At 36.3% G+C, this 12,868-nt stretch overlaps 1 long non-coding RNA gene across 1 annotated transcript in view; it reads right to left on the reverse strand.

Annotated features, from left to right (window-relative positions):
- LOC129203340 (uncharacterized) overlaps positions 1-12,868 on the reverse strand; it is a 429,251-nt gene that overhangs the window by 232,851 nt on the left and 183,532 nt on the right. Inside the window, exon 2 of the long non-coding RNA XR_008575985.1 lies at positions 4,691-4,792. This is a non-coding gene — a long non-coding RNA (uncharacterized LOC129203340). The remainder of the gene's footprint in view (positions 1-4,690; positions 4,793-12,868) is intronic.

A 12,868-nucleotide genomic window follows, 5' to 3' on the forward strand; every position in this document is an offset into this window, starting at 1 on the left:
TTGATAACTGCTCTCCATGTGGTGTTTTCCTACTGCCTTTCCATATACTCTGTATAGTTTTGTCTAGACTGTATTACGTGAGACCTTTGAGAAATCTTACAAGCCACGTGGTAGATGATATCTACTATTTCACTATAGCCACAAGTCCAATTATCCTGTTGCAAAAGGATACACTTTGCTCCTGGCAAATTCATATTTAATGTTACTCTTTCATGCCACCTAGATTACAATTAGTTTATTTTCCCCAGGAATTACTGATTAGATGATTAATTTATAAGTCTTAGTCTCCTCTCTTTGCATCCTGTACTGAGTATGTTTATTACTCAGAATTTCTGGTACTTCATCCATTTTGCTCATGTTCTGTGAAACATCTGAGATACAGAGCTAACTAAATCTTTCTCAGACATAGTATCTCAAATGTAAGTAACCTGGGATAAGTTTCATCACATTCTAACAACATGAAAATAAACAACTTAACCAAATGGTCTATATAATCTGAGATCTCATACCATTGTCAATGGTATTAGCTGATGCCCATCTAATCACAGATAAGAAAAAGACTGAATGAAATAATAAAAGCACTGATCAGTCAACACTGATGACAGGTTTTCTTCTCCTCATCACTTTCTTCTATGAAAAACATTTATTTAAAGAACTACCAATCCTTCTAACTCCTTAGATTTACATTCCTTATGATCTTATCAATTATCTGAGCTCACTGAAATCTGCTTCCAGGAAGTACATGATTTTAATTTTGCTGTTCCCCTCCTTCTCCTGAACTCTGTTGTTTCATAAACAGCCTCACTCTCTGTTTCCATGCTCCTCTTCAGATCCTCTCCATTAGTTTGGATCAAACCTACAAGAACCTTACACCCTTTTGCTTTCTTTGTAGAACGTATCGGAAGTTCACCATCATCGTCACTGATGTGGTACAGGACTCTGCTCAACAGTTTTTTCCTGTGTTCCTTTTCCCTGATAGAAATGTCTAGGATTTAGAGTTGCATATCATAAAAAAAAAAAAAAAAAAAAAAAGAGAGAGCCTTGCTTCCCTGATTTTCTTCATTTGAGGGATTATGAAAGGACCTCCTCATTGCACTGCCTACAATTTTTTCCCCTTCAAATATTTTCAGTCCCTCTACAATGGCATTCTGAGTATGGAAGTAAAATCTTTTTAATACATTGGTGGGTAATTTAGCACTCATTTACAGGTATACTAGCAATATTTTGAAAGCAGACAGATAGGCTTTACAGTGCTTATTTAGCAGACTGAATACATGGTATGGTTTTTCATTATGACGTTGTTCTTTAATCACAATGAGGAATTGAGTCAAATATTTATCACTTGAAAAAAAGTAGCTGAAGTCAAGCAAGGCAAAAGGGTTGTTTAGGGCTCCACCATTTTACAATGGAAAAAGTAAGCTGCTTTTTTGTGTTGTGTTTATTAAGCAAAGTTTTCAAACATATTCATAAATACTAACCTTAAAAACAGATCAGGGCTTAGAAACAAACTATTGTTTGGCTCAGAATCAAGGGGACCAGCCAAGAATCAATCTATTTTTCTTTTCCTTCTTTTGTGGGAAGTGTTAAGTATTCCTTTAATAGCAGGAATTCTTTTAAATTCAGTTTTAAAACAGGTTTTTGTTCCTTCTAAAAAGGTAGGTGCTACTGTTAATTGAGAGCAGCTTTTTAAAAGTTGACACCCTTTATCCCTGAACAAAGATTACATGCAGAGTAAGTTGTAATCCTTGGCTTTGCAATATTGCTTTACGAGGTTAAGAAGATGAATGTTCATTGCTCTTAATCCTTACCATGATTTACGAGGCTCTGGGTATCCTTTCCCCAGAGCTTCTACAACCGCACGGTTGTTCTGCCTGCTGCTTAAATTACAGAGACATCTGCAAAGTAAATTATGGATTGTTGTCCCACAACCAAGCTGCCTCTTCATCTCTCCCGTAGTATTTCTTTGATAACAACAAAAGGATTTTTTTTTTTCCCTTGTTTATCACTCCTGTTTTGCCAGACTGGGTGATATTATGATGACCTGGATTACTGCCTGCTATGCACACTTTCAAACAACATGTTCAGCTGTAAAAACCCACAGTGAAAAGGAGGGGAGGGAGTGGGCTGTGAGGGACAGGGCAGACAGCTACATAATGTTTGTTTTGTGCATTAAGCTCTTCAGAATCTAGAGTTTCTTTTCCACACCTTCACAGAAATTTATGTGACTAAAACATTTGAGCACATAAACTTATTCTGAATGAGGTGAATATATAGCTTTTTGTTGCTCTAATACCTCTCAATTACGTGTTCGCTAATATGCTGATTTCCACATCTCTATTTATATGCACATACATCAATATAAACATATTAAACTCATATAAGCTTATCTAACCCATATGAAAAGCTGAGCTCGTACGCAGTATAGATGTACATTTGTGCATCTAAAATAGCGTAATCTGTGGCATTTGTACCATAACTCTGAGAATTAGATCACTTAATCTGGTTTACAATTTTAAACAGGGTTTTAACTACATGCCTAATTTTATAATCTTGCATTTTAAAACTATATTTCATAATATATGCAGTGAGAATATAAACTCATTATCAACATCAAGTCCCAGTTTAAGGTAACTAGTCCAAGATTTCCATTCTCCAGAAAAAACCAAACCAGTCAGCCAAGTACAGATGCAGCTACTTTTTTACTACAGTATGTATCTTCCTCTCAGTCTCTCTCCCATCCGTCCCCTGTGCTTGTCCACCTTTGTGGACTTTGAATCACCGTTCCCACCAACAGGTACGTTCCCAGGTCAGAACAAAGCATGCCAAGGTTCACCTTTGTCCACACACGGGTGTTCTCAGAAGGTATTCTACTAAGTGCTGATCTTGTTGCATTTCAGATAAAATTTAATAAAATCATTCCACATTACTTGCTCTCTATTATCCCTCTCATTATGGTTTCATACTGTCTGCCTGAATGCCCTGAAACAATATGTAATTTTGAATACAATTCAGGTGTCAAAGTAACATTTTTAAAGGCAAAGTGCATGGCAATATATCATCCAAAAACTATTTTACAAAGCAGAAGTGCTAGTCGCATCCCAAGCTCCTTTGGCACAATGCCAGTAAGCCTAGTCAAGATAACAAGTGCTGATAGCACTGACATCAGAAAAGTTCTTTTTATATATTTGGCAGAGTCACTGAGATATAATCTCAATTTCCTAATTCCTTTTGACTATGTCAGAAGCCCAGAGTTTGGTAAGAGAGGATATAACTGAAAATTGTATTGTGCTACTTGTCCCAAAGATCAACCAGTAAAGACAGGCTTGAGCAAAAATCCTAGAATTTCAGACCCTTCTAATTTTGTATCTGAAGTTTTCATTGGAATATTATGGCAAAAATACATCTCAAGTTTTTAAGCATTTACATAAGGTAGATCACACAACTACCAAAATGCAGCCACGTGTAAAAGAACCTGCCTTTTGTATCAGCTACAAAACTGCACTGGGCTGCATAAAAATACATTATCCACTGAAATAAAGGATTACATAAAATAGAATTTGGGCAGAACAATGTCTTAATATATAGAAAGTAACAATATTTTTTTAAATAAGCACAAGATATAGAGGCTTTAATTTTATTTTCCACTGAAATTAAACCACGACCAGCCTTAAATAATTCCCCACAGCTTTTGCCTTTTCCGTATGACTTCAGAGGACAACTGGGATTCATATCTTGCTCTACATCTGCCTGCAAATGAGTGTTCATAGCAAGCATTCAACAAAGCTGTAATACATGGAGTATTACTGAATTTAATCATTCTATGTCATCTGTACTTTTTTCTCCAGCATACAATGCTTCATAGACCAAATTGCTAAAAAAACCCCAAACAAACAAAAAAACACACCAAAAAAACCCCCAAACACCAAAACACCTCACCTACCTTTGCCATCTTCTGACACCGTACTTCAAACTCATTTAGGCTTTTATCTCAAAACAGAATTATGATAACTTCAAAGTTATAAAGTTCATACCTGCCTCTAACTGATTTTTTTTTTTGTCATCCCCAGCATTAGATTCTTGCCAAGAACATAGTAAAACCAGTTTACAGCAGATTCCATAAGCAATACCTGCAGTAGACAATGGTATATTCATAAACACGAGGAAGCCTATGACATTGTTTTTTTACTCTTGTGAAAGAGGTTCTGCTAAGGTATGCCTTTGAAATGAGACAAATACCATTTGACAAAAATAACACCCTGCAATTACAAGACAAAAGCATCATAAAAATAAAGCTCAGAAAGAGAAAATTAGTTTCTCTCCTTTAAGAGATGCAGAACAGACTGTAAAGGTACTTTTATTTTCTCCAATCTACACGTAAATTGAAATAACCTGAAAAAGGTAACATACAGCACAGACCTTTGTAAATAGCCAGTCAGTCAGCAGTAGTGCGATCTCTAGATTGCATCAAGTATTTTTACAGAAACATGCAGCAAAGATACTGGATTCCTGAATTTCTCCAGCTCAGTTTCATGGGCCTAAAACTAATTTGTGTTTAATACATAAATAATAATTAAAAAAACCCTGAAAGGTGAGAACTTAATCCATTAGGTTTAACTTGATGATTTGATCACAAGTATTACAAGTTTCTTGGAGATGACAGACATGTCTACAGAGTTTTTAAAAAGTCTACCTGTGAATATGATGCCACATCTTCCAAGATGTTCCGTGAGTGGAGTTCAGACTTTAGCTGGCCTCATTCACCACAATCTTCAACTGACTGGGTCACTATAGTCTGTAAAAAACATACAAAAGTTGAATTGTCATTGTCAACCGTTGTTTCTCATGAGAATGAAAAAAATTAACAGCAAAAAACCAGGGAGTATGTTATTAGGGAACTCAATCTAGCATTAAAAAAAATTAGATCATAACACAGCACTTTTTCTGTGCCTCTTGTATGACTATGGCAAGGTGAGGAGCAGGACACAGATACCCCCTTGAAGCTGAGGGACCCCGCTGAGCAAACATTTCGAATTAAACTGCTCACGTTCCTTATAGCTGTCTAAAACTTGTGGGATTTTTACTGCCAGTAGGCATTACTGCAGAACATCGTATTACGGCTCTGATTTGTATGCATTGCCTTGGCTGGGTTTCCTTTGTGTCAGCTATCATTCATCACAGCGTGAAAATAAACATACAAAGATTTCTTTGAAAAGGATGGAGGAGTGATAATATGAGCTAGGGACATTGCGTATAATGTTTTGTTCTTTTCACAATAGTTTTGCAGCCAATTTTGTCACTGCCATAATGGTATAAATCAGTATCATATATGGTGGGATGGTAATTTTTCTCCTAAGTGCAAAGCCTATAACTCACAGAAGCAGCTTCCATAACCAGCCCCATCCTGAACTGGTTCCTATTACAGCTCAGACACATTCTTATCTGAACCTTGATCTGATGTTTAAATCATTAGGAAAACAAACAAGAAAATACTAGGAAATGGTTTCTATTACTTCAATAGGACTAAAACTTGGAGGATTCTTTGGTGCTTTTATTTTTTGTTCAGTTGTTTGTATGCTGGAATTTCTGAATGCAGATGGATACAAAGAGAAACGAATAGGAGGGAAGAGAAAAAGGAAATTAAAAAACAAGGGAGTCCAAACCTAAGGCTGAAGGGATATTAAGAGAGAGATGCCATCTAAATCTAAAACTATAAAAGCAGAGCAAACTCAAGGGAAGACAAACAGCTAAGCTGGTGAGTACCTATTTGCATTCTTTTACACCGCAGGCAGTGTTCTTATCCAAGATAAGGGGCTACTAGAGAGAGATATAATACCCACTCTGTGCCAAAACATTAGATTATATTAAATTAAAGCTTTTAGAAATTTACAAACACAGAAGTTGCAGATGAATTATGCACACAAAGGGGAATAAGCCATTTATACAGACATTAACTCAAATCTCCATACTTTAAGTAAACATTAAAAGAAAAGTTAATAGCCTAGTACAACATAAATTGTTTATTTATAGATGTATAACTTGTTTTGCAGTACTTCCACTCCCCTTGTCCACTGGGTTCATACATAGCCACTTTCAGTACCTTAGGAAGCTACAATATCTTATTTGGGGAAAAAAAAAATTCACAGCATTTCCTTTAACTTCAGAGGAAGCAATATTTATTCAATAATTATTTGTATTTAATTTTGAAATTATTACTATCGTACAACCACAAATTTGTTATGCCCAAGTCATTTTATTTGCTGAGAGTAAATTTACTGTAGGAGTGACTGACTCCAATTCCAATAGCTGGTGCTATTCAAATACTCAGACCACAGAGACATGGTGATCTCTTCCACCCTTTAAATTCACGATATTTGGGAGGGAGGCAGCACCTGAACCAAACCTACCCACTTAACAGGAAAATTCCTTTTGACTTTCTTGGTAAGGCCAGCAAGATTTGAATCACATGCTTTACTCCAAGCTTACCAAACCAACCACACTTTTTTTTTTTTTTTTTTTTTTTTTTTAAGAATTTACCTGTGGTCCTTACATTGAAATACAAGTATGCTTACCAAAAAAACAAACAAACAAACAAACAGTCCAAGGAGAGAAGAATCCCAACACTGTACAAGCTTTTTGTGTCTTAAACTACTTTCTAAGAAAATAAAAAAAAATCCAAACTAAAACAAAACAACCTGTTCTTTCTCAGTGTTAGTTCTTCATGTTATTGAATTGGATTTGATAGCAACAATATTAACTTCATGGATCAATAACACTTGATATCAGTTAAAAACAGCAGCTGAAGCATGCATCTAGACCCACACACGTTGCAGGGGTCTGTAGTCTGCTAGCGTAGGTACAGATTAGGAATTTCAGAAAGGCAAGAAAAATAAAGAATCCAGCTTTTTTTGGTGTTAGCACTGCAAGTTCTCATTTCCTTAAAAATATTGTTAACATGCAGAGTACAGCCCTAGTTATTTATTGCTTGGTACTTCTTATCAAAAACATTGGCAACGAGGAAGAGATCACAATGATTCTTATTGCAAATAAGGACTGGAGTGGTTTTGTAAACCTTATCGATTTTTTTCTCAGTTGCATTGATTAAATTTGAAAAAAAAAATCTTTTCTGCAAATACCCAGTTTACTTAGCTGGAAGAAAAGTACAGCATAAGAACTATAATATACAGTTTGGATTAATCACTTTGCCTGAGGAGACTGACTGGGAATTACAGTGCCATTTGAGTATACTGGAATATACTCACGTTCACACAGAAGTTTTTGAACACGTTATACGAAACAAAGCTAAAGCTGCCGGGATTGTTATAATGCATGAGACAGCAGGAAGTACCAAGTTATACAGAACATGTATATTTGGCGAAATACCATTCACTTTGATTTACAGATATTTTTCAAAATATAACTGGTAGTTGCCTAACTTGTACCGCATGAAATTATGGTTCCTTACTCTCTTTTGGTTTTGCACGTGGACCAAATTTCATAGTGCTTTTCTGTTTGTGCCCCCTTGCCCCCGCCGGGGGGGTAGGTGGATCACAACTGTGGGTGAAGATGACAGTTCCTATCTTGGAGACATCTATGAAGCTGGCAGCCAGGCCTACTTTTCTTTTCACCAACATTTATTCTTCATAAACAAAAGGCTTCCATGCAAGATACAAATTTGGGCCTGTCACACACACACAAGGTCATTTAGAAAGAACTTGATCACCGCCTGGAAGGCTTTTCTATCACTCACTTTTCCCTGTACTTATCAATAGTCTTATTTTTTTTACATTTTACTGCACTAGCGTGTTTACAGAAGTTTGGCAAACACACACTGGAAAAACAATAACGCCATGTAATTTCTAACCTCTCTTCAAAACCATAATATCCAATTTTGTAAAGAAGAACATTTCCATCTGGGCTTATTTGATAAATATGCTCTCAAACACTATTATGCAACAATGTACAGCTAATAACGCTTTCATGTTTACTCATTCACAAACCAATATTAAAACAAGCAGCACTAACTCCTTTGCTGAAGCCTGAAATTCCTGTGGTAGAACCCGGTAATAAAGCTTCCACAGACTACAGCGCTGCAGGGTAAGCCCTGGCATCCACCCCTGCATTTTCCTATTTCTTCTGCTCGCAGTAGACGGAGGCTGTTTCCTGCCATTTCTGGCAGTTTAAGGGAGATGCACCAGCTATGCTAAAACCACCAACAGTGTACGTCATAAAATGATCACATTCATTCACCTTTTTGTAAAATACAAAGTGCTAAAGACACATCTGAAAGGATTCAGAAAGACCCTATACAAATCCAATGGGTTTCTAAACCAGTTTTCTCCCCATGGAGAGAAGCAAGCTCTAAATCAGTGTCTTTTTAGTGGGCAAAACTACCAATAGTATGACCATTACTTGAGTTTTAAATGATCCAATGTTATTGTCTCCTACGTTTTGACTTCTGCAGAACTAAAAAGAACACAAAACCCCCTCTATTAGGGAACTCTACTCTTTGGACTAGCTATACAGTAAAATGAGACAGAGGTTATATACACTGGGGATTTGGGGGGGTTCACATGGGGCAGGGTGGGTGTTTTTTAAAGCAAAGGAACTTAGTATCTTACAGTGACAACGCATAGGAGAAAGTCAAACTCTTTACATTTAGAGTAATTTAAAAGAAAGGAAGATAGTGAAATAGGCAAGAATAGAAGAAATGTTATTAATTTACGCATAAGCCATGTGAAAGACATGGCAATACAAGGCAACAGAACATCCTCCCAGTTTGCAGAGGACTCAGAACAGATTGAAGAAACAGACAGACAAACAAACAGACGTCAGGAAGCATGCCTGTGTGAGCAACATAGCCACATTCTTCACAGGTAAGAAGAGTGAAAGGAAACAGATGGTGAAGGAGATGGGAAATGTAACCAAGTTTTATTCAGAGGAGTGATAGCAGGACAAATGTAATCCTCCATCATTTTAATATGACTCTCTGTGGTTCTTGAGTTTGCCAGAAAGCTAAATGATTTCTTACAGGATTAAATTATATTGGTTTCAGGTGGCATTAATTATTAACATCAGGTCATCCAATTAAGGAGGGAAAAACACAATGTGACATAGACAAGCAGTTGTAAATCTTCAGTAGCTCAATTGAGGTATGAATCATCCATTGACTCAAAACAGGCCAAGCACAATTCCAAGGTCAAACATTCATATAAACTACTTGCTTTAACAGTTTTCTGTGAATTGCAAATTGACCAAAAAAGTCAACTGCCACACATCTTTCCTACGGAAAGTATTGAAAACAATTCAATTTATTATAAATGAGAAATATCATTATAAACGTGTTTAGAGTTGGGTTACGTATAAAACTTTCACTGTTATTACTGTCAATGAGATGTGTCACGTGGACAAAACCAGAATCCAGTCTTTAGTTCCTTAACAAGAGCCTGAGGATGCTTTCAATATGCCAGTGGACTGCAGTTTCTCCCCGCCGCCCCCCCCCCCCCCCAAATACTTCTGAGGGTGAGAAAGTAAAGAAATTTTCTTGTCCTTTCCTTCCTTAAACCCCCGACAATGGGAGTAGCTATTTTTGCAATGAGAGTACCAGTTCACTAGGAACTGGAATGAAACCAATCACCCATTTCACATGGCAATTGCACTGCTATCAGAGAATAATGATTTTCAGTCACTACTGACTTGGCTTGAATCTGAACTACCGGCTCAAAGGTCAAAAGCTTTCTAACCAATTATCAATCTCCTGGTCCATCCAGCCCCCTCTATTATCTTGATTTCCTTTTGAAGATTAATGCTGTTGCCATAGTTTAATCAAATAAGCCTTTGGCTCTGACATTTACTTCCATCCTACAGCTGCTTCTTCACAGAGATGACTCAAGAAAACCATAATAAAATTACTACTATAAATATCGCTTGAAAATTAAATATTGACTGTTCAAGATTTATTTAGGAATTAAGACAAAGAACTCTGTCACTACACTGAGTATTGTTTTATGGTCTCTTCAACATCTGAATTTTGTCCGAATTTTCAAATAGGAATTCATGTGGCTCCAAACATCCAGAGCCCAATATGGCATATAAAAGCGTTTAGTCTTATTGATTACACATTCAATATTTTCAAAGAATCATTGGAATACATATAAAGAATCTATAGCTGGCCTTCTGAATATCATCTTCTGGACTCCAGCTTGTCTGCCTTAATCTCCCTGCCCCATAAAGATGTCACTTAGTACAAGGATAAGGATGACAGGATTACCTAGGATCATTCTGGACTGGCTGCAATACTAGCCAGCAGTTTATTGCTATCTCCAGAATATCATGATTTCCTTAGATGGTTTTTGGTCTTCCTCATCCCCTTTCACATTGCATATATGCCTCATGAGAAATGAGAGGCTCCTTTTAAAGTTCTGCTTGGGGAAGGGGGGGTGGGGGGAGGCAAAGAAGAATTTTGAGATTATTTCTAAAGATTTGTAGCTTACTTCTCAGAATAAATCATCATGGCCTCTCAAAATATTTTGAAGTATCTTGCTCTTGGAATAGCTCACAGAGCACTTATGCTGAATGCATTTTTCAGGAACAACAGGGAACTGATGAAGAATTTACTATACATAAATTCCTCTGTGAAATGATGCCATATGTTTACTTGGTTAATGGCTGTAGGAACATAATTTGTCTAAGTGGCAAAACAAGTGGGTATTTCCTTAGTCTCTCACCATTCCCTCTGTGCACACCTACTCATACACACTCATAAGTGCACATGCAAATATCTAATTTCTTTCTACTAGATAACAGATTTTTATTACATGTTTTCTTTTAAATTTAGCACTTATCATTGCTATTTTTTCTTTCCTTGCCATTTTTGTAATTTTAATTGATTTACTTGATAAAAATATTAAAAGTCTGAAAGACAGTAAAAAAGGAATGTTGCCTCTGTTTTCACTTGAACAGTATTTCCATTGAGCACACGGGCTATGGACAGATTGAATAGTATTAAAAGAAACGCAACATACTGAAGCCATATGTTCTCATTTGATATAGGACATTACTATGCTTTTGTTAGTCTTATTATTGCAGTATAACAGATTCAACCTGAATTCATAAGTGGCCATTATCTCGCACATTCAAACACACTTTCCAGCCCAAAATTTATTTTTACATTAACAGTAGCAAACACCATTTTGAAAACAGGGTGACAACGTAATTCTGTACCATCCTCAGAACTATTCAACAGAAGTTTGAATGAACACGCAAACAGTCTGCTTCAGTTTCAGTGGGGCAGCCGCGGCCAGGATGCTGCGTTTGCTCACGTAGAGGAATGAGCTCTCTGAACAAGAGTTAAACACCACCTGCACAACGGCAACTTTGCGTTGTGTTTTGCAAACTTGTCGGGATTTGAAATCATTTGTATTCTCACTCTGTAGCTTGAAATAACCAAAATTGCTTGCTTTCTTTTAGAAACCTCTACCAAACATAGTAAGATTTTCAGGGCATTGCATTTCATTTTGTCTTGGAAGCCACAGAATTTCTTTGATGTTAACAAAGTCCAGGGGTTTCCCCCAGCAACACACTTGAACCTTTCCAAATGTTCCAAAGTATGCATATAGTCTGTCCATTTACAGATCTTGGATTAGACTCCAGTGCTGAAATTTAACAGTGCAATATGCTGCAAAGCTGTAGCCAGGGATAGTGGTACAAAAGAACAGCCTGTGCTTTTTCTTTTTTTTTTTTTTTAAAAAAAAAACCCCAAATACAAACCAACAAGAAACCCCTGATTATATTGATCATAGCTACAGTAAGTCACTGTTGCCATGATACTAACAGATAAGAGGAATGAGGTAGATAGCTAAGGTAAATAATGCAAATACAATCCTTGAAATTAATCAGATGTAAACTGTTGAGTATGGCTGTAAACACTTGGTATGTCCATGGACAGAACGAGACTGAGTATAATACAGTGTTGACACAGTGTTTGTCATATGAAATGAATGAATGATGATTTTTTCAACTTCTTTGCCATATCCTAAAAATAAGAAACTCTTCTAATAACCTGGTGGATCCCATGCAATGGTTTTGCAAATAATTTGCAAATACTACCGGATATTTTAATTTGTTTATAACATTATGCAATAGGTTTTCAAACTTCACAGTTTCATTTCTCAATGACACATAGATATTAGATACTTTGGTATTACTGGGACACAAAAATACCAGAAATTTTATTTTAAAATAGGAAAAATAAAATGAAATCACTGTTTGAAGTATTTGCTTGTCAGTTGTGTCTTACAAGTAAGTTAAATTTTTTCTTTCACTTCTGTGGTGAGAACTGTTCTAGCACGTCTATTAAACATAATGGCAGTGTTAATAGTGTTTTCTTCTGCCATTACATGCACAGTTTCTTTGGCTATGACTGTTCCTGGGGGTGCTAGGCCTCATTTTTGTTTTGTAAGACTTTCCCCAATAGACACTCCGCCTTAAAATTTTTATGTGGTTGCTCTTGGCAAGTAGAATTTCAAGCACAGTAATGTATTTTGGTAAGTTTATTTCTGAAGCTATTTCTGGAGATCCTATAACTAAGTGACCAGAATCTAGCTGGTGACTTTCTGGTGTTCCTCTCTGGATATTGATTGCAGTATTCCTCAGTAACTATATTGTGATGTTACCTCTGACCAAAAGATGATTAGTACATGGTTTTAACAATTTCTAGTCTACATATAGTTTTTCAAAGTTATACTGTAGTTAAAGCTCAAATTTTCCAGTAAAAGATTCTCAAAGGAATCAGTCTACTGCTTGGTTAGAGCAGCTCAGGAAAAGCAGGTTTTCTAACATCATAACAGCAAAGTATGAAGAAACTACTGTG

The sequence above is a fragment of the Grus americana genome, chromosome 2, assembly GCF_028858705.1.
Source record: "Grus americana isolate bGruAme1 chromosome 2, bGruAme1.mat, whole genome shotgun sequence".
NCBI classification, from domain to species: Eukaryota; Metazoa; Chordata; class Aves; order Gruiformes; family Gruidae; genus Grus; species Grus americana.